General features: G+C 52.0%; 1 protein-coding gene across 1 annotated transcript in view; it reads right to left on the bottom strand.

The window, feature by feature from the left end:
- PPP4C (protein phosphatase 4 catalytic subunit) overlaps positions 1-19,896 on the bottom strand; it is a 33,508-nt gene extending 13,612 nt beyond the window's left edge. The window contains exon 1 of the mRNA XM_063935290.1: positions 19,581-19,896. The gene's annotated coding sequence lies outside the window, so the exon portion shown is untranslated. The remainder of the gene's footprint in view (positions 1-19,580) is intronic.
- Between the last annotated feature and the right edge of the window lie 267 nt (positions 19,897-20,163).

Genomic DNA, 20,163 nt, shown 5'->3' with positions numbered 1-20,163 from the left:
CCGTGAGGTGGACTGGTCCCTGTGTGTGTAAGAAGCACCTGACCAAAAGAATGAAGACTGACCATTAAGGCCTGCACAAGGATTCATGCAGCCAATAATTTCTCCCAGGAACCATGACTGGTCTGCAGCTATAGGCTTCGCCCACAGAAGGGCTTCCACCACTGTGCAGGCAGCAGGTGAACGTTTCCATAGTCACTGACTGACAACTACCTCCAATGTTCTATTACTGCTCTGGTATCGTAGTCTACAGTAACTTCTCTATAGTGTAAACCTGGGTCATCGTGCGCAACAATAGACTGGCTACATTTTAAAGTGCTGTGAGAGAACAACTAAGATGCAGCAGTAATGATACACAAAGTCTGCACAGAGCTTAGCAGGCCAGTAAGACACGCCCATGGCCAAAAGTCCTGAGAATGACACAAGTATTGGTTTTCACAGTTTGCTGCTTGAGTGATTTTAGACCTTTTTGTCAGATGTTACTGTGGTATACTGAAGTAACATCACAAGCATTTCATAAGTGTCAAAGGCTTTTGACAATTACATTACGTTTATGCAAACGGTTAATATTTGCCGTGTTGACCCTTCTTTTTCAAGACCTCTGCCATTCGCCCTGGCATGCTGTCTATCAACTTCTGGGCCACATACTGACTGATGGCCGCCCATTCTGCCTAATGAATGCTTGGAGTTTGTCAGAATTTATGGGTTTTTGTTTGTCCACCTTGAGGATTGACCACAAGTTCTCAATGGGATTAAGGTCTGGGGAGTTTCCTGGCCATGGACCCAAAATTTAAAGGTTTTGTTTCCCGAGCCTCCTAGTTATCACTTTTGCCTTATGGCAAGGTGCTTTATCATGCTGGAGAAGGCAATGTTCCTCACCAAGCTGTTCTTGGATGGTTGGGAGAAGTTGCTCTTGGAGGATGTTTTGGTACCATTCTATATTCCCAGCTGTGTTCTTAGGCAAAATTGTGAGTGAGACCACTCCCTTGGCTGAGAAGTAACCCCACACATGAGTGGTCTCAGGATGCTTTACTGTTGACATGACACAGGACTGATGGTCACACTCACCTGTCCTTCTCGGACAAGCGTTTTTCCAGATGCCACAAACAATCTGAAAGGGAATTAATCAGAGAAAATGACTTAACCCCAGTCCAATCCCTGTACCTTTTGCAGAATGTCAGTCAGTCAAGTCCCTGATGTTTTTCCTGGAGAGAAGAGTTTTCTTTGCTGCCCTTGTCCGGAGAAGGAAAGGCGAGTTCTGTGTCATGCCAACAGTAAAGCATCTTGAGACCATTCATGTGTGGGGTTGCTTCTCAGCCAAGGGAGTGGGCTCACTCACAATTTGGCCAAGAACACAGCCATGACTAAAAATGGTACAAAAACATCCTCCAAGAGCAACTTCTCCTAACCATCCAAGAACAGTTTGGTGATTAACTTTTCCAGCATGGTGGAGCACCTTGTAATAAGGCAAAGGTGATGACTAAATGGCTTGGGAACAAAATAACGAAATTTTGGGTCCATGGCCAGGAAACTCCCCAGACCTTAATCTCACTGAGAACTTGTGGTCAATCCTCAAGAGGCCAGTGGACAAACAAAAACCCACAAATTCTGACAAACTCCGAGCATTGATTATGCAAGAATGGGCGGCCATCAGTCAGTATGTGGCTCAGAAGTTGATTGACAGCATGCTGGGCGAATTGCACAGGTCTTGAAAAAGAAACTGCAAATATTGCCTCCTTGCATAAACTTATGGGCCCTACACACTAGGCGATGTTAGCCATTTTATCAACCAACGATATTATTGATGGTCGATTTTTCCGCCAACGATTTTTGCATACACACTGGACGATATCGATGGCCAATTTGGACGATACGAGAGTACATACATCTATATCGTCCAAAATGACTTGCATGTATAAACAAGGATAGCTAAACCATGAACGATCGCGGAGCCGCTCATCGTTCATGCACGCACACTGACCAATCTATCATTCGTTTTTTTAACGATATCGTTCATGTCGATCATAGTTATCGGCAACTGTGTAGGGTCCCTTAAATGTAATTGTCAATAAAAGCCTTTGACACTTATGAAATGCTTGTGATGTTACTTCAGAATACCATAGTAACATCTGACAAAGAGGTCTAAAAACACTTGAGCAGTAAACTTTTTGAAAACCAATACTTGTGTGATTCTCAAAACTTTTGGCCACGGCTGTACAATATTCCCATGGATGGCTGGTTCAGCTATCATTTTATTGATCTGGCTTTATACCATGAGGTCAATACTTTAAACTGTATGTATCCTTGCACTTGTCACTGTGCAGCTCAATAGGCCAAGCACTCCAAGTCATGGGAACTAACCTAAAATGAAACGCCAGCAATTTCAGTACGGTGCTATGGAAACCCCCCTGATGTCACGGAAAAAGTCGTAATGGGCGCTCGGATAAATAAAACGGAATATATACATTTTATTACATTCACATATACCTAAAGCTCAACTGTTCTGCTGTTCGAGCACGAGTGCCGCAGGCCCCGACTCCTGAGATGGCCAGCAGAATTGAGAGAGAAGTGTCCCGTTTGGACACCCAAATGGCACTTCTCACATTGTGCGCAGGACTTCAGTTAGGTCTGGTCGCTTTTGGCGCCTAATGGAGCAACAACTGAATTGCTTTAACAGGCACCTAAAAATTAATTGCACCTGTTGTTACAATAGGACACTACTTACTGGCGCTTGTTTAGCCTCCTAAGAAAACGAAGACAATATTCAGGCAGGGAGAGGGGCAGACGCTGACCAGAAGGGGCGCGTTCAACTGGCACCAAATACAGGACAGACTGACCACACGGGCTCAAAGTGAGTAATACAGGGTTACCCCTAAAAAAACGTTTGGAACGTAGCATTACCCACAGGGACTAGATCTCAGCTGCTACTTGCTACCTAGGAAAAGTACATAACCTTACAGCTAGGTATACACTTGCACAATCATACTTGAGATCCACTAAGGGAGGTGTCAAAATCCGGTAAAAAAATCCGGCACTGGTAAAACAGAGTGGATCGATGAATTCGCTGGCGATCCACGCATTGTCGAATTTGTGGGCGTTTTCGTCCATTTTCACCGATACCGATTCAACCAAAGTGAAAAGGCATGGAACGGGCGAAAACGCCCACATATGAATACCCTTGGTCGAACTAGTGCCGTTTTTTTTTTCAGCTAGCCGAAAAACGGCACATAATTGAATACCCCCTTTAAGTTTGAAGGGCCAGATGGACATGCAGATTAATGTGCACGCACTACTACAATGTACTAATCTGTGATCCTCATCTGCAGGAGCAGTAGAAGTATTGGACAGAATGGCCATAGGCGCTTACACACCAAGTTTTGTCCAACACTGTACCATGACATCTGAGGAATATTTGGAAGCCCATAATACCTGATGCAATCAGTTTTCTTCAAAACATGATTGAGGTGTGTACACTCTTCAAACACCTCATGAGCGGGTCAGCAATCAGCAGAACGGCCGATTGTAAAGGTGTAGTCCGTAGCTTTACTGTCAAGAAGCCTCGATATGAACAATTTAATTTTATTTCCCCGCAGCTGCCACAGGATGGTACCCAAGGGAGCAATCTAATGGTCACTCTGTTCAGGCTCAAATAACTGCAGGACAATTCACTGCCAAAACGCACTTTTCACATAGCGCCCGTGACTTTAGTCCGGTTTAGCCGCGCTGGTGCTTTTGGGCACATCAGAAGTAATGGGCGTCCTCTCCGAGCAACCACTGAATTGCTCAGACAGGCGCCAATTCCTATAGGAGCCCAAAAAACAAACAATTGAATCAACCCCCTGACCGAAGTCTGCAGGAATCACAGGAAAGAGCAGGTAAACATGACAACTTTCATATAGCTGGCATTGCAGTCTACATTATTCATTAATGCGATGCTTTGTGCCATGATAATCCAATTAGATGATTTATAAGGAGGGTGGGTGGGGGGTCTGGGATAGGGGTATTTACTTAACAGATGGGGTTAAAACATTAAGGCTTTGCTTCCACTGGCATCGATTCCATACGCTAAATTTATGAAGGAGTATAAAACACAGGGGAGTGGTCTGGAAATGTTCAGAATGGTCTCCAGTCACATCACTAATCATTGCATTTGTAGTGTTGCTGTATTCCAAGCGCTAAACGCCAGGGGCTAGTCAATAACGTGGCAATTTCCAAGACCATGGCTAACTTACAGTAAGTGCCCAAAACTATGGAATTGCCATGTGCAGCAAGCTGCAGAGGGTGCACTTACCGCAGCTCCAGAGAATTCACAGTATGTGCACCCCTGGAGCACCCCAGGCAGTAACTGAATAGCTCCAGACAGAGCCACACAGAATGCAGAGATAACATTTGTATAAACAATGACTGGTACCTGAACTCAGGACTACAGCCACAAATGTTTACATACATTACCACCAGGTCCCGTGTCATTAGTCGACTGATGGCCCTAATCTGATCTCACTTCACGCAGAAACAAGTTCATCCTCTAAGACATGTTTCATCAAAATCACGCTTTCAGAAGCATTTTGGGTGTGTAAACAGGGAAATTGGCAGATAAAGGAACATTAATTACCCTGAGGGAAACAGCTGACTGCAACCTTTAAACATCAGGGACTCCTGTATAGGACACGCTGTGTGATGATAAAGCGCTCGTCAGCAAGATCTAATCGTTTCCAGAGACCAGGCCAGCTCCCTTTATGAAGGATCTGACTCTCTACAGGTCCTTCCCACCTCTATTACCCTTCTGACATGTAGCGTTAAAGCGTATTATAGCCACACTTCCACATCACAGCCCACTGGCTGCTTTCTATAGTTTATTATTATGCCTTCTCCTTTTCTAAACACTATTCTCCCCACCTGTGTAATCTGCATGTGCAAGACTATGCTGCAAATACTTCTATGTACAGAGATGGAGAGATTCCCACGTATGTAAATAGACTCAATTAGCTGCAGGATTTACAGCAGGCTTGTATCTCCCTGGGGCTATTAACTGCAGTTTGCCCCCTCCTGAAATACTCAACCCAGAATCTATGGGTTATCTACAGGGCTTATCACACCGGGCTGCGGACTGAATAGTTCCGTCCGTTAAACCAAGGAACAGCCGCCACGTGTAAGTCCCGCAGATAAGGGGCCCCTCAGAGTACTGAACGCTGCAGAGATAATGCCATTATCTGGCACTATGCAGTCACGTAGCAGAGTAACTGCCAGTATCTATGCCACCATTACAGTCTACAGCCCTAAGTGGCATCCTCACCACCCCGTGTGGCGATTATATCCCATACTATCATTATTATCGTACACATCACCAGAACGGTGAACAGGACGACTAACGAGCTGTGTGAATGGTCTATACATAATATGCATATTGGCCCCGCTAAAGATAATGGTTCAAAGGGACATTTTAGATTATACAGTATGTAACTATTACACATTCTATACATTACTGATCAATGTGCCAAGCAAAGAAAGCACAATCCTGGCTATATAATAACAGTTATCACTTCTACGTATAGTAACTCACAATCGGGACATAGCAACTCTACCAGTAATATAAATACTAATGGTTCTAGCTGCCACTAGGGGGGTGACCTGTGTGACTGTAGAACAGACACTGAAATCACATAGAGGGGCATACACTGGGATCCATTCCGCGAGGTACCCCCGAACCAAAGCATGTCCGACTGGGGGTGGGGCAGGCAGCATTTTCTAGAACTAGGCATGTCACCCTCATATTGTAGGAGCCCCGGCTGAGAGGGCAGAAAGCGGGCGGCTGTTTTAGCAGGGCGCCGCAGAAAGGGCAGGGCCCCCCTAAAACAGCCTAGCGTGAACACTATCATCATCAGCGGGAAGGTAGATTAAAAAAAATGTAAGATTCCTCAGAGGTTTTTTATCAGGATTTAACCAAGCTTCCTTGGCTAGGGCGTTTTAACTCCTTAGACACTGGAAAGGTAGCTGAACTCTTGGGTCTAACATTAAAATATATCTCCTCATCCGGTTCCGGATCAGGTATGTGAAGGACATAAATGAGGGCCTCCACCCCAGGGGACAGAAAACTATCCTCGTCCATATCACATCCACATCTGGCTGATCAGAATCAGTATCAGTGGGGAAAACATGTAGCAAGGAGCGTTTGTGTGAAGCCACTAGAAGGGGTTGTGAATCTGTTGCTCTAGCCACACAATCTATGGAGTGTTTTAACACCTGGCTCTCTCTTAGCTGCTGCTAGCTGAGATTTTACATTGTGAATCATGCTTTTAAAGCTATCCAACCAGTCAGGTGCCTGTGAGCTGGTTCCTTGAGGAGACCAGGAACATTGCTCAGACATGAGACCCCGCAGAAGACAGGGTAGAATTACAAGCAGCACACATAACTAAGCCCTTAGACATGATGCAGTAGCCAAGAAAAAAAAAAAAAAAAAAAGCGCAGCTAAATGCCCCACACAGACCCTAGAAAGCCCTTTGGAGTGAGAGGAGCGGACCCAGTACACAGAACCACAAAGCACGTATGTAGTGAATATAATAACAGTGCAGCGTGCTCCCCCCTGGTACCAGTTCTGATAGCCTGTAACAGCGTGTGTCCTGGAGGAGCAGTGTGCCTGCAGCCTTGATGATCCGCAGCAGCAAGGAAATGGCGCCTTCCCGCCGCCGGTCCTGCTCCAGGTAGCCCCGCCCCTCACAATTGCACACAGTCCCTTTTAATTTTATACTGGCAAAAAGGTGTAAAACACTATTTCTCCTATGTCCTAGAGGATGCTGGGGACTCCCAAAGGACCATGGGGGTATAGATGGGATCCGCAGGAGACATGGGCACTTTAAGACTTTAATGGGCGTGAACTGGCTCCTCCCTCTATGCCCTCCTCCAGACCTCAGTTAGATTCTGTGCCCAGAGGAGACTGGTCACACACTAGGGGAGCTCTACAGAGTTTCTCTAAAAAAGACTTTTGTTAGGTTTATTATTTTCAGGGAGACCTGCTGGCAACAGGCTCCCTGCATCGTGGGACTGAGGGGAGAGAAGCAGACCTACTTCTGTGAGTTGAAAGGCTCTGCTTCTTAGGCTACTGGACACCATTAGCTCCAGAGGGTCTGATCACTTGGTATAGCCTAGCTGTTCGTTCCCGGAGCCGCACCACCGTCCCCCTCACAGAGACTGAAGAGAGAAGCTGGGTGAATAGCAGAAGCAAGAAGACTTCAGGGGCAGCAGAAGACTTCAGTTCTTCCTTGAGGTACCGCGCTGCGCGCCATTGCTCCCACACACACACAAGGCACTACATGGGTGCAGGGTGGGTGCCCTGGGCAGCAATAAAACCTCTAACTGAGACTGGCAAGTTGGTATACAGTGCATAGGCACTGTATACAGACCCCCGCCAGTATAAAGAAAAGCGGGACACAAGCACGCCATTGAGGGGGCGGGGCTTCGTCCTCCAGCTCTAACCAGCGCCATTTTATCTCCACAGCTTGCTGCAGAGACGCTGCTCCTGGCCCTTCACTGCTGTCACAAGTAACAGGGTGCAAAAAACAAGGGGGGGAGGCACAGCAATTTGGTGTTGATTACTATTATATAAAAGCCCTTATAGGTCTGGGGCATTATTTAATTCTTTCAGACCGGTGAGGCGCTGGGTGAGCTGGCAAACTCCCTCTCTGTCTCTCTGAAGGGCCTTACTGTGGGTCTGTCCCCTATAGCCCAGTGTGTTTGTGGGTGTCGGTGCGTGGGTGTCGACATGTCTGAGGCTGAATGCTCTTCCCAGGAGGAGGCTGTGGTGGGGGCTGAACAGAATGAGGGAGTGACGCCGTCGGCACCACCGACTGCTGATTGGGTAGAGATGTGGAGTGTTTTAAATACAAGTGTGGCTTGGTTGGACAAATCTGAGGCTCAGAACCAAGCATGGAGACAATCCATGGGAGATGTTTTGTCACAATCTCAGACCCCCTCAGGGTCCCAGAAACGTTCATTTACCCAGATACCGACACGGATTCCGACTCCAGTGTCGACTATAACGATGCCAAGTTACAGCCTAAGGTGGCTAAGAGTATTCAGTACATGATTGTGGCAATAAAAAGTGTTGCATATCACAGAAGACCCTGCTGTCCCCGAGACAAGGTTCTGTATGTTTAAGGGAAAGAAACCTGAGGTAACGTTTCCTCCCTCATGAACTGAACGCTCTTTTTGAAAAAGCTTGGGAATCTCCTGACAAGAGACTGCAGGTTACGGTGGGAATCCTCCCCTACGGTGGACAAAGCCCTGGCGCATTTGTCCAAGAAGGTGGCGCTACCGTCCCCGGACACGGCAGCATTTAAAGATCCTGCCGAAGGTAAGCAGGAAACTACCTTGAAATCTATTTATGTCACTACGGGTACGCTGCTCAGGCCGGCCGTGGCATCGGCATGGGTGAGTAGCGCTATTGAAAAGTGGGCAGATAACTTGTCATCTGTAATAGACACCGTGGATAGGGAAAGCATGCTTTTGACGCTGGGTCACATCAGGGACGCTGCGAGAGATATTGGCCTCTTGGCTTCAAGGGCCAATGCCATGGCAATCTCGGCTAGGAGGGCGTTGTGGACGCATCAATGGAACGGTGATGCGGATTCTAAAAAGGCTATGGAGGCTCTGCCCTTCAAAGGTGAAGTTTTGTTTGGTGAAGGCCTCGCGGACCTGGTTTCTACAGCTACCGCGGGTAAGTCGTCATTTTTGCCTTTTGTCCCTCGACAGCAAAAGAAAACCCCTCAATACCAGATGCAGTCCTTTCGGTCTCAAATTCAGGAAAGGACGAGGGTCTTCTTTCCTTGCTGCTAGAGGTAAGGGAAAAGGATCGCCGGCTGTGGCAAGCTCCCAGGAGCAGAAGTCCTCCACGGCTTCTGACAAATCCACCGCATGATGCTGGGGCTTCGCTGCGGGTGTCCGCACCGGCGGGGGCGCGTCTTCAGCTCTTCAGTCAGGTCTGGGTTCATTCGGGTCTGGATCCTTGATGCTGGAAATTGTGACCCAAGGATACAAACTGGAGTTTCAAGACGTGCCTCTGCACCGATTTTTCAAATCGGCCTTGCCAGCTTCTCTTCCAGAAAGAGAGGTAGTGTGTGCGGCAATACAAAAGCTGTGTCGGCAGCAAGTCATTGTAGCGGTGCCCCCGTTACAGCAGGAAAGGGGGTGGGGGGGAGGGTTTTATTCAACCCTGTTCGTGGTCCCGAAACCGGATGGCTCGGTCAGACAGATTCTGAACTTAAAATCCCTCAATCTGTATTTAAAAAGATTCAAATTCAAGATGGAATGTCTCCAAGCAGTGATCTCCAGTCTGGAGGGGGGGGGGGGGGGGGGGGATTTTATGGTGTCAGTCGACAAAGGATGCTTACCTACATGTCCCCATATATCCTCCACATCAGGCTTACCTGAGGTTCGCTGTTCAGGATTGTCACTACCAATTTCAGAAGTTGCCGTTTGGTCTTTCCACAGCCCCGAGGATTTTCACCAAGGTAATGGCGGAAATGGTACTCCTGCGCAAGCGAAGGGTCACAATTATCCCGTACTTGGATGATCTCCTGATAAAGGCGAGATCACAGGAGCAGTTGCTAAAAAACGTTACGCTCTCCCTGACAGTTCTGCAACAACATGGCTGGCTCCTAATTTTGACAAAGTCGCAGTTGATCCCGACAACACGGCTGTCGTTTTTGGGCATGATTCTGGACACGGAACTACAGAGAATTTTTCTCCAGTCGGAAAAAGCTCTGGAAATCCAAAACATGGTCAAGAAGCTTCCGAAACCACCAAGAGTGTCGATTCATCAATGCACTAGAGTGCTGGGGAAAATGGTGGCGGCCTACGAGGCCATTCCGTTTGGCAGGTTCCATGCAAGAACTTTTCAGTGGGACCTGTTGAACAAGTGATCCGGGTCCCGTCTACAAATGCACCGGAAGATAAGCCTGTCCCCCAGGGCCAGGATTTCTCTCCTGCGGTGGCTCCAACTTTCTCACCTTCTAGAGGGTCGCAGGTTCGGGATCCAAGATTGGATCTTGGTGACCACGGATGCGAGTCTCCGAGGTTGGGGAGCAGTCACACAGGGGCAGGGAAAATGGTCAAGCCAAGAAGCTTGTCTACACAAACATTCTGGAATTAAGGGCCTTCTACAAGCGGAACATCAGCTGCGCTGCCTACCCGTCCTGATTCAGTTGGACAACAACAGCGGTGGTGCACATAAACCGCCAAGGCGGAACAAGGAGCAGAGCGGTGAATGCGGAGGCCACCAAGATCCTTCGCTGGGCGGAAAAGCATGTAAGCGCTCTGTCAGCGGTCTTCATTCCAGGCGTGGACAACTGGGAAGCAGACTTCCTCAGCAGACACGATCTCCATCCAGGAGAGTGGGGTCTTCATCAAGAGGTCTTTGCAGAAGTGACAGGTCGTTGGGGAATTCCTCAAAGACATGATGGCGTCTCGCCTCAACAAGAAACTTCAGACGTATTGTTCCAGGTCGAGGGACCCTCAGGCAGTAGCTGAGGACGCTCTAGTGACACCATGGGTGTTTCAGTCGGCCTATGTGTTCCCTCCACTTCCTCTCATCCCAAAGGTGATAGGGATCATAAGAAGAACAAGAGTTCAGGCTATACTCGTTGTTCCAGATTGGCCACGGAGGGCCTGGTATCCGGATCTTCAGGAATTACTCATAGGAGATCCCTGGCCTCTTCCTCTAAGAGAGGATCTATTACAGCAGGGGCCGTGCGTGTTCAAAGACTTACCGCGGTTGCGTTTGATGGCATGGCGGTTGAACGCCAAATCCTAGCACTGCGGGGCTAGCAGTTTTGAGCCAGTATGTCCGCGGCGGGCACCGCAGCTCTGGGCCCGTGACCGCCGCGCGACCAGCCGCCATTCCGCACCAGGGACCCACTAACCGGGACCCGGTGTAACACTCACAGCACCAGTAACTTCGGTATCTGTTAGAGGGTGGCAGCTAGCTGCCGGCGTGGGCACACATACTAACGATGTGTGATCAGCACCTCAGGAGCTCAGTGTCCTGTCAGCTGCGATTACAAGCCATTAACCCTCCGGAGGTTGGTTTGGTCCCCCCTCTAAGTCCCCCGAAGCAGGTAGTCTGTCTGCCAAGCAGAGCTACCTGAAAATAAACTACATTTAAAAGTAAAGAAAAAATCTCTGGAGCTCCAGAGAAGTGCACCCGGCTCCTCGGGCACCTTTGTCTAAACTGAGTCTGGTAGGAGGGGCATAGAGGGGAAGAGCCAGCACACACACACTACAAGTTTGAAAGTGCCAAGGCTCCAGTGGACCCGATCTATACCCATGGTAGTAAAGTACAAGACCCCAGTATCCACTAGGACACAAGATAAATATAGTATAACAGAGGGAGGGGGGACACGCACAGTACGAGGGACACACACAGAGGGAGGGGGACACACACAGAGGGAGGGGGACACACACAGAGGGAGGGGGACACACACAGAGGGAGGGGGACACACACAGAGGGAGGGGGACACACACAGAGGGAGGGGGACACACACAGAGGGAGGGGGACACACACAGAGGGAGGGGGACACACACAGAGGGAGGGGGACACACACAGAGGGAGGGGGACACACACAGAGGGAGGGGGACACACACAGAGGGAGGGGGACACACACAGAGGGAGGGGGACACACACAGAGGGAGGGGGACACACACAGAGGGAGGGGGACACACACAGAGGGAGGGGGACACACACAGAGGGAGGGGGACACACACAGAGGGAGGGGGACACACACAGAGGGAGGGGGACACACACAGAGGGAGGGGGACACACACAGAGGGAGGGGGACACACACAGAGGGAGGGGGACACACAGAGGGAGGGGGACACACAGAGGGAGGGGGACACACAGAGGGAGGGGGACACACGCAGTACGAGGGACACACAGAGGGAGGGGGACACGCAGTACGAGGGCCACGCAGAGGGAGGGCGACACACAGTACGAGGGCCACGCAGAGGGAGGAGGGGGACACACAGTACGAGGGCCACGCAGAGGGAGGGGGACACACAGTACGAGGGCCACGCAGAGGGAGGGGGACACACACAGTACGAGGGCCACGCAGAGGGAGGGGGACACACAGTACGAGGGCCACGCAGAGGGAGGGGGACACACAGTACGAGGGCCACACAGAGGGAGGGGGACACACACAGTACGAGGGCCACACAGAGGGAGGGGGACACACAGTACGAGGGCCACACAGAGGGAGGGGGACACACACAGTACGAGGGCCACACAGAGGGAGGGGGACACACACCGTACGAGGGCCACACAGAGGGAGGGGGACACACACCGTACGAGGGTCACAGAGGGAGGGGGACGCACACAGTACGAGGGCCACACAGAGGGATGGGGACACAGTACGAGGGTCACACAGAGGGAGGGGGACACAGAGTACGAGGGTCACACAGAGGGAGGGGGACACACAGTACGAGTATTGCAGTGAGGGGGAACAAATAGTATGAGGATCAGACAGGCAGGGACTATAGTACAAGGACCACACAGGAGGTGTATATGTAGTATGAGGATGTCACAAAGGGGGGATATAAAGTACGAGGACCCCACATATATGCAGCGGGAGGGGTATAGAGTACGAAGGGGGTATTTCCCCCTCTGTGTGACCCTCATACTGTGTATTTCCCCTCTTCTGTGTGACCCTTATACGTATATCCTCCGTCTGCTACCTTCATGCTGTATATACCCCCCCCCCCCCAATGGGATCCCTGTATTTTAATAAAAACACACATAGCTATAGCGAGATTTTATATATATATATATATATATATATATATATATATATATATATATATATATATATATATATATATATATATATATATATATATATATATATATATATATATATATCTCTCTCTCTATACGCAACACATTGGGGGGGGGCTGACACATAGTAGGAGGATCATACAGAGGGTGGACGGGGATATATAGTACGAGGGTAAAACAGGGGGGCTATATCGTACAGGATGTTGGTCACACGGGAGGATATATAGTATGAGGGTCACACGGGTGGGGGGGGATACACAGTGTGAGGTTAACACGGGGGGGGGATAAGGGCTATACAGTAGCAGGATAACGGGGGGGGGGATATACAGCGTGAGAGACACACACAGAGGGGGGATATACAGCGCAATAGTCACACACACACACACACACAATGGGGATATATAGCGTGAGAGTCACACACGGGGATATATAGCGTGAGAGAGAGGGGGGATATATAGTGCGAGAGTCGCACACACACAGGGGGGCTATATAGCGCGAGAGTCACACACACAGAGGGAGGCTATATAGCACGAGAGTCACACACACACAGAGGGGGGATATATAGCGCAAGAGACGCACACAGAGGGGGAATATATAGCGCGAGAGTCACACACACACAGAGGGGGATATATAGCATGAGACACACAGAGGGGGGATATATAGCGCGAGAGAGGGGGTATATATAGCGCGAGAGTCACACACACACAGGGGGGCTATATAGCGCGAGAGTCACACACACAGAGGGAGGCTATATAGCGCGGGAGTCACACACACACAGAGGGGGATATATAGCACGAGAGTCACACACAGATGGGGGATATATAGCGCGAGAGTCACACACAGAGGGGGGATATATAGCGCACGAGACACACACACACACAGAGAGGGGATATATAGCATGAGTCACACACAGAGGGGGGATATATAGCGTGAGAGTCACACACACACAGGGGGGGATATATAGCGCGAGAGTCCCACACAGAGGGGGATAAATAGCGCGAGAGTCCCACACAGAGGGGGATATATAGCGCGAGAGTCACACATACACAGAGGGCATATATGGCGTGAAAGTCACACACACAAAGGGGGGGGGGGGGTGTAAATGGTGTGAGGCACAGAGGAGAGGGGGGGATAGACGAGAGTCACACAGAGGAGAGGGGGGATAGACGAGAGTCACACAGAGGAGAGGGGGGGATAGACGAGAGTCACACAGAGGAGAGGGGGGGATAGACGAGAGTCACACAGAGGAGAGGGGGGGATAGACGAGAGTCACACAGAGGAGAGGGGGGGATAGACGAGAGTCACACAGAGGAGAGGGGGGGATAGACGAGAGTCACACAGAGGAGAGGGGGGATAGACGAGAGTCACACAGAGGAGAGGGGGGGATAGACGAGAGTCACACAGAGGAGAGGGGGGGATAGACGAGAGTCACACAGAGGAGAGGGGGGGATAGACGAGAGTCACACAGAGGAGAGGGGGGGATAGACGAGAGTCACACAGAGGAGAGGGGGGGATAGACGAGAGTCACACAGAGGAGAGGGGGGGATAGACGAGAGTCACACAGAGGAGAGGGGGGGATAGACGAGAGTCACACAGAGGAGAGGGGGGGATAGACGAGAGTCACACAGAGGAGAGGGGGGGATAGACGAGAGTCACACAGAGGAGAGGGGGGATAGACGAGAGTCACACAGAGGAGAGGGGGGATAGACGAGAGTCACACAGAGGAGAGGGGGATAGACGAGAGTCACACAGAGGAGAGGGGGGGGGATAGAGAGTCACACAGAGGAGAGGGGGGGGGATAGAGAGTCACACAGAGGAGAGGGGGGGATAGACGAGAGTCACACAGAGGAGAGGGGGGGGATAGACGAGAGTCACACAGAGGAGAGGGGGGGGGATAGACGAGAGTCACACAGAGGAGAGGGGGGGATAGACGAGAGTCACACAGAGGAGAGGGGGGGGATAGACGAGAGTCACACAGAGGAGAGGGGGGGGATAGACGAGAGTCACACAGAGGAGAGGGGGGGGATAGACGAGAGTCACACAGAGGAGAGGGGGGGGATAGACGAGAGTCACACAGAGGAGAGGGGGGGGATAGACGAGAGTCACACAGAGGAGAGGGGGGGATAGACGAGAGTCACACAGAGGAGAGGGGGGGATAGACGAGAGTCACACAGAGGAGAGGGGGGGATAGACGAGAGTCACACAGAGGAGAGGGGGGATAGACGAGAGTCACACAGAGGAGAGGGGGGATAGACGAGAGTCACACAGAGGAGAGGGGGGGATATCAACATGGATAAAACTGAGCTTATCTTTCCCCCAGCCAGAGCAACACCCCCTACAAATATCTCTATCACTGTTGACAACACTATCATCTCCCCCGTTCCCCAACTCCGCTGCTTGGGCGTCACTCTTGACTCCTCCCTCTCCTTTGCACCCTACATCCAAGCTCTGGCGCAATCTTGTCGGTTCCAGCTACGCAACATTGCTCGCATCAGGCCATTTCTCTCCCATAGGGCAACTAAACTTATCATCCACTCACTGGTCATCTCACGACTCGACTACTGTAATGTTCTCCTCACTGGCCTCACTTGCTCCCACATCGCTCCCCTCCAATCTGTCCTCAACTCCGCAGCTAGGCTCATCTTCCTCTCCCGCCACTCCCCTTCAACAAAATCTACACTGGCTCCCATTCCCCTACAGAATCCTCTTCAAACTCCTCACCCTCACATACAAGGTCATCTCTAATTCCACTGCTCCCTACGTCTCCAACCTCCTCTCCCTTCATACTCCCTCCCGCCCACTACGGTCGGCTGATGACCGTCGCCTCTCCACCGCCCTGGTCACTGCTTCCCATGCACGAGTTCAGGATTTTGCCCGTGCTGCACCCCTTCAGTTGAATGCACTCCCCCGCTCCATTAGACTCTCCCCGACCTTGCAAAGCTTCAAACGGGCATTGAAAACCCACCTATTTATCAAAGCGTACCCCTCCAATGCATAACCTAGTCCTTAGGCTGCTCCTCCGTCCCCCTGCCTTGGACATCTCTGCTTTGCTCGCATACCACCATCAGGCTTCTACCTGCTTGCTTGCACCTCATGTCATCTGTCTGTTGCCCCTCCCCACTAGATTGTTAGCTCTTCAGAGCAGGGCCCTCTTTCCTCTTGTCTAAACCCTCTTCTTGACACATTTCACTCAGCGACCATCTTTACCTGCTTTTTCTCCTGCTGGTAAAGGCTCATCTCTATCTATGGCCGCCAGCCCCAAGTAGCACAATGATTACTCCCTCACTACTTACATCTTAGCTGCATTATGTATGAGAATTGTGGTGCTCTTTGTTACCTGCACTCTATTTGTTATTTATTTACTGTTATGCTAAGTTTTGTCTCCCTGTACGGCGCCCTATAAATAAAATGTAATAATAATAATAATAGACGAGAGTCACACAGAGGAGGGGGGGGGGGGGGGGAGTAGACGAGAGTCACACAGAGGAGGGGGGGGGGGGGGGAGTAGACGAGAGTCACACAGAGGAGGGGGGGGGATAGACGAGAGTCACACAGAGGAGGGGGGGGGATAGACGAGAGTCACACAGAGGAGGGGGGGGGATAGACGAGAGTCACACAGAGGAGGGGGGGGGGATAGACGAGAGTCACACAGAGGAGGGGGGGGGGATAGACGAGAGTCACACAGAGGAGGGGGGGGGATAGACGAGAGTCACACAGAGGAGAGGGGGGGGATAGACGAGAGTCACACAGAGGAGAGGGGGGGGATAGACGAGAGTCACACAGAGGAGAGGGGGGGGGGGATAGACGAGAGTCACACAGAGGAGAGGGGGGGGGGATAGACGAGAGTCACACAGAGGAGAGGGGGGGATAGACGAGAGTCACACAGAGGAGAGGGGGGGGATAGACGAGAGTCACACAGAGGAGAGGGGGGGATAGACGAGAGTCACACAGAGGAGAGGGGGGATAGACGAGAGTCACACAGAGGAGAGGGGGGATAGACGAGAGTCACACAGAGGAGAGAGGGGGGATAGACGAGAGTCACACAGAGGAGAGAGGGGGGATAGACGAGAGTCACACAGAGGAGAGGGGGGATAGACGAGAGTCACACAGAGGAGAGAGGGGGGATAGACGAGAGTCACACAGAGGAGAGAGGGGGGATAGACGAGAGTCACACAGAGGAGAGGGGGGATAGACGAGAGTCACACAGAGGAGAGGGGGGGGATAGAGAGTCACACAGAGGAGAGGGGGGGGATAGAGAGTCACACAGAGGAGAGGGGGGGGATAGAGAGTCACACAGAGGAGAGGGGGGGATAGACGAGAGTCACACAGAGGAGAGGGGGGGATAGACGAGAGTCACACAGAGGAGAGGGGGGGGATAGACGAGAGTCACACAGAGGAGAGGGGGGGGATAGACGAGAGTCACACAGAGGAGAGGGGGGGGATAGACGAGAGTCACACAGAGGAGAGGGGGGGGATAGACGAGAGTCACACAGAGGAGGGGGGGGGGATAGACGAGAGTCACACAGAGGAGGGGGGGGGGGGATAGACGAGAGTCACACAGAGGAGGGGGGGGGATAGACGAGAGTCACACAGAGGAGGGGGGGGGGGATAGACGAGAGTCACACAGAGGAGGGGGGGGGGATAGACGAGAGTCACACAGAGGAGAGGGGGGGGGATAGACTAGAGTCACACAGAGGAGAGGGGGGGGATAGACTAGAGTCACACAGAGGAGAGGGGGGGATAGACTAGAGTCACACAGAGGAGAGGGGGGGGATAGACGAGAGTCACACAGAGGAGAAGGGGGGGATAGACGAGAGTCACACAGAGGAGAGGGGGGGGATAGACGAGAGTCACACAGAGGAGAGGGGGGGATAGACGAGAGTCACACAGAGGAGAGGGGGGGATAGACGAGAGTCACACAGAGGAGAGGGGGGATAGACGAGAGTCACACAGAGGAGAGGGGGGATAGACTAGAGTCACACAGAGGAGAGGGGGGATAGACGAGAGTCACACAGAGGAGAGGGGGATAGACGAGAGTCACACAGAGGAGAGGGGGGATAGACGAGAGTCACACAGAGGAGAGGGGGGATAGACGAGAGTCACACAGAGGAGAGGGGGGATAGACGAGAGTCACACAGAGGAGAGGGGGGATAGACGAGAGTCACACAGAGGAGAGGGGGGGATAGACGAGAGTCACACAGAGGAGAGGGGGGGATAGACGAGAGTCACACAGAGGAGAGGGGGGGATAGACGAGAGTCACACAGAGGAGAGGGGGGATAGACGAGAGTCACACAGAGGAGAGGGGGGATGGGGGGATAGACGAGAGTCACACAGAGGAGAGGGGGGATAGACGAGAGTCACACAGAGGAGAGGGGGGGGATAGACGAGAGTCACACAGAGGAGAGGGGGGGATAGACGAGAGTCACACAGAGGAGAGGGGGGGATAGACGAGTCACACAGAGGAGAGGGGGGGATGGGGGGATAGACGAGAGTCACACAGAGGAGAGGGGGGGATAGACGAGAGACACAGAGGAGAGGGGGGGATAGACGAGAGTCACACAGAGGAGAGGGGGGGATAGACGAGAGTCACACAGGAGAGGGGGGGATAGACGAGAGTCACACAGAGGAGAGGGGGGGATAGACGAGAGTCACACAGAGGAGAGGGGGGGATAGACGAGAGTCACACAGAGGAGAGGGGGGGATAGACGAGAGTCACACAGAGGAGAGGGGGGATAGACGAGAGTCACACAGAGGAGAGGGGGGATAGACGAGAGTCACACAGAGGAGAGGGGGGGATAGACGAGAGTCACACAGAGGAGGGGGGGGGATAGACGAGAGTCACACAGAGGAGGGGGGGGGATAGACGAGAGTCACACAGAGGAGGGGGGGGATAGATGAGAGACACAGGAGGGGGGGATATATTGTATGAGGGTCAGAGGGGGTATATAAGGCACGAGTCACACAGAGGAAGGGGGGGGATACACGATAGTCACAGAGGGGGGGATACACGAGAGTCACACAGAGGAGGGGGGGGATACACGAGAGACACACAGAGGCACGAGAGTCACACAGAGGAAGGGGGATACATGAGACACAGGGAGGGGATATTATTGTATGAGGGTCAGAGGGGGTGTATATGGCACGAGAGTCACACAAGGAGGGGGGTAAATGGCGTGAGAGTCACACAGAGGAGGGGGGGGATACACGAGAGTCACAGAGGAGGGGGATACACGAGAGTCACAGAGGAGGGGGGGATACACAAGAGTCACACAGAGGGGGGGATACACGAGAGTCACACAGAGGAGGGGGGGGATACACGAGAGTCACACAGAGGAGGGGGGGGATACACGAGAGTCACACAGAGGAGGGGGGGGATACACGAGAGTCACACAGAGGAGGGGGGGGATACACGAGAGTCACACAGAGGAGGGGGGGATACACGAGAGTCACACAGAGGAGGGGAGGATACACGAGAGTCACACAGAGGGGAGGGGATATGGCATGAGAGTAACACAGGAGGGGGGGAATATGGCATGAGAGTAACACAGGGAGGGGGGGAATATGGCATGAGAGTAACACAGGGGGGGGGGGGATATGGCACGAGAGTCACACGGGGGGATATGGCACGAGAATCACACACGGGGGGGGGGGGATATATGAGGGTAACAGAGGGGGGGATACACAGCAGTATGAAGGGGAGCCATATAGACATATGAAGATCACAGACGGGGGAGGATCCGTCGCCGGGGAGTCTGAGATTACCTCAGCCGTGTCCCGGGAGACGCTGTGGCCGGTGTATCTCGGGGTAGGACGGTGTTTCCCCGGCTCCTCCTCCCTCCGGTGTCTCTCTCTCCCCCGTCTCCCGCTTCCTCCTCCACACACCGAGAGCGAGACACCGCGAGAGGATGACGTCAGCAGCCCAGCGTCACCGCGAGGCCCCGCGCGCTCTCGCCCCCCTCCTCTGTAGCCCTGCCTGGCAACGGGCCGTGCGCGAGCCTGTGAATGCTGCAGCTTTATTAGTCACTCTCTCCGCGCGCACGCTGACACTCCGAGCCGCTGCCTGTCTGTGTGAGAGGAGGGGTCGTGAGGCTCCAGGCTTATATAATGTCCTCCTCCTCCCCCTGCTGGTAGCATAATACAGTCACCCTGCAGCTGCTCCTGCCTCCCTCAGGGCGGCCTGTGTCACACACTGAGCCGCACACAGTCACACTGTAGTCACAGCACTGAGTACAATGCAGGGGTCCCTCCTCAGTAATCATGCACATGCTTGGGGTTAGCTGGAATTTGTAGTTCTACAACAACTGCATACCCTCCAACTGTACCTTTTTAATAGGTACAGTACCTT

Source organism: Pseudophryne corroboree, chromosome 7, assembly GCF_028390025.1.
Source record: "Pseudophryne corroboree isolate aPseCor3 chromosome 7, aPseCor3.hap2, whole genome shotgun sequence".
NCBI classification, from domain to species: Eukaryota; Metazoa; Chordata; class Amphibia; order Anura; family Myobatrachidae; genus Pseudophryne; species Pseudophryne corroboree.
The sequence above is the reverse complement of the archived record's forward strand: the minus strand, read 5'-3'. Positions and strand labels throughout refer to the sequence as shown.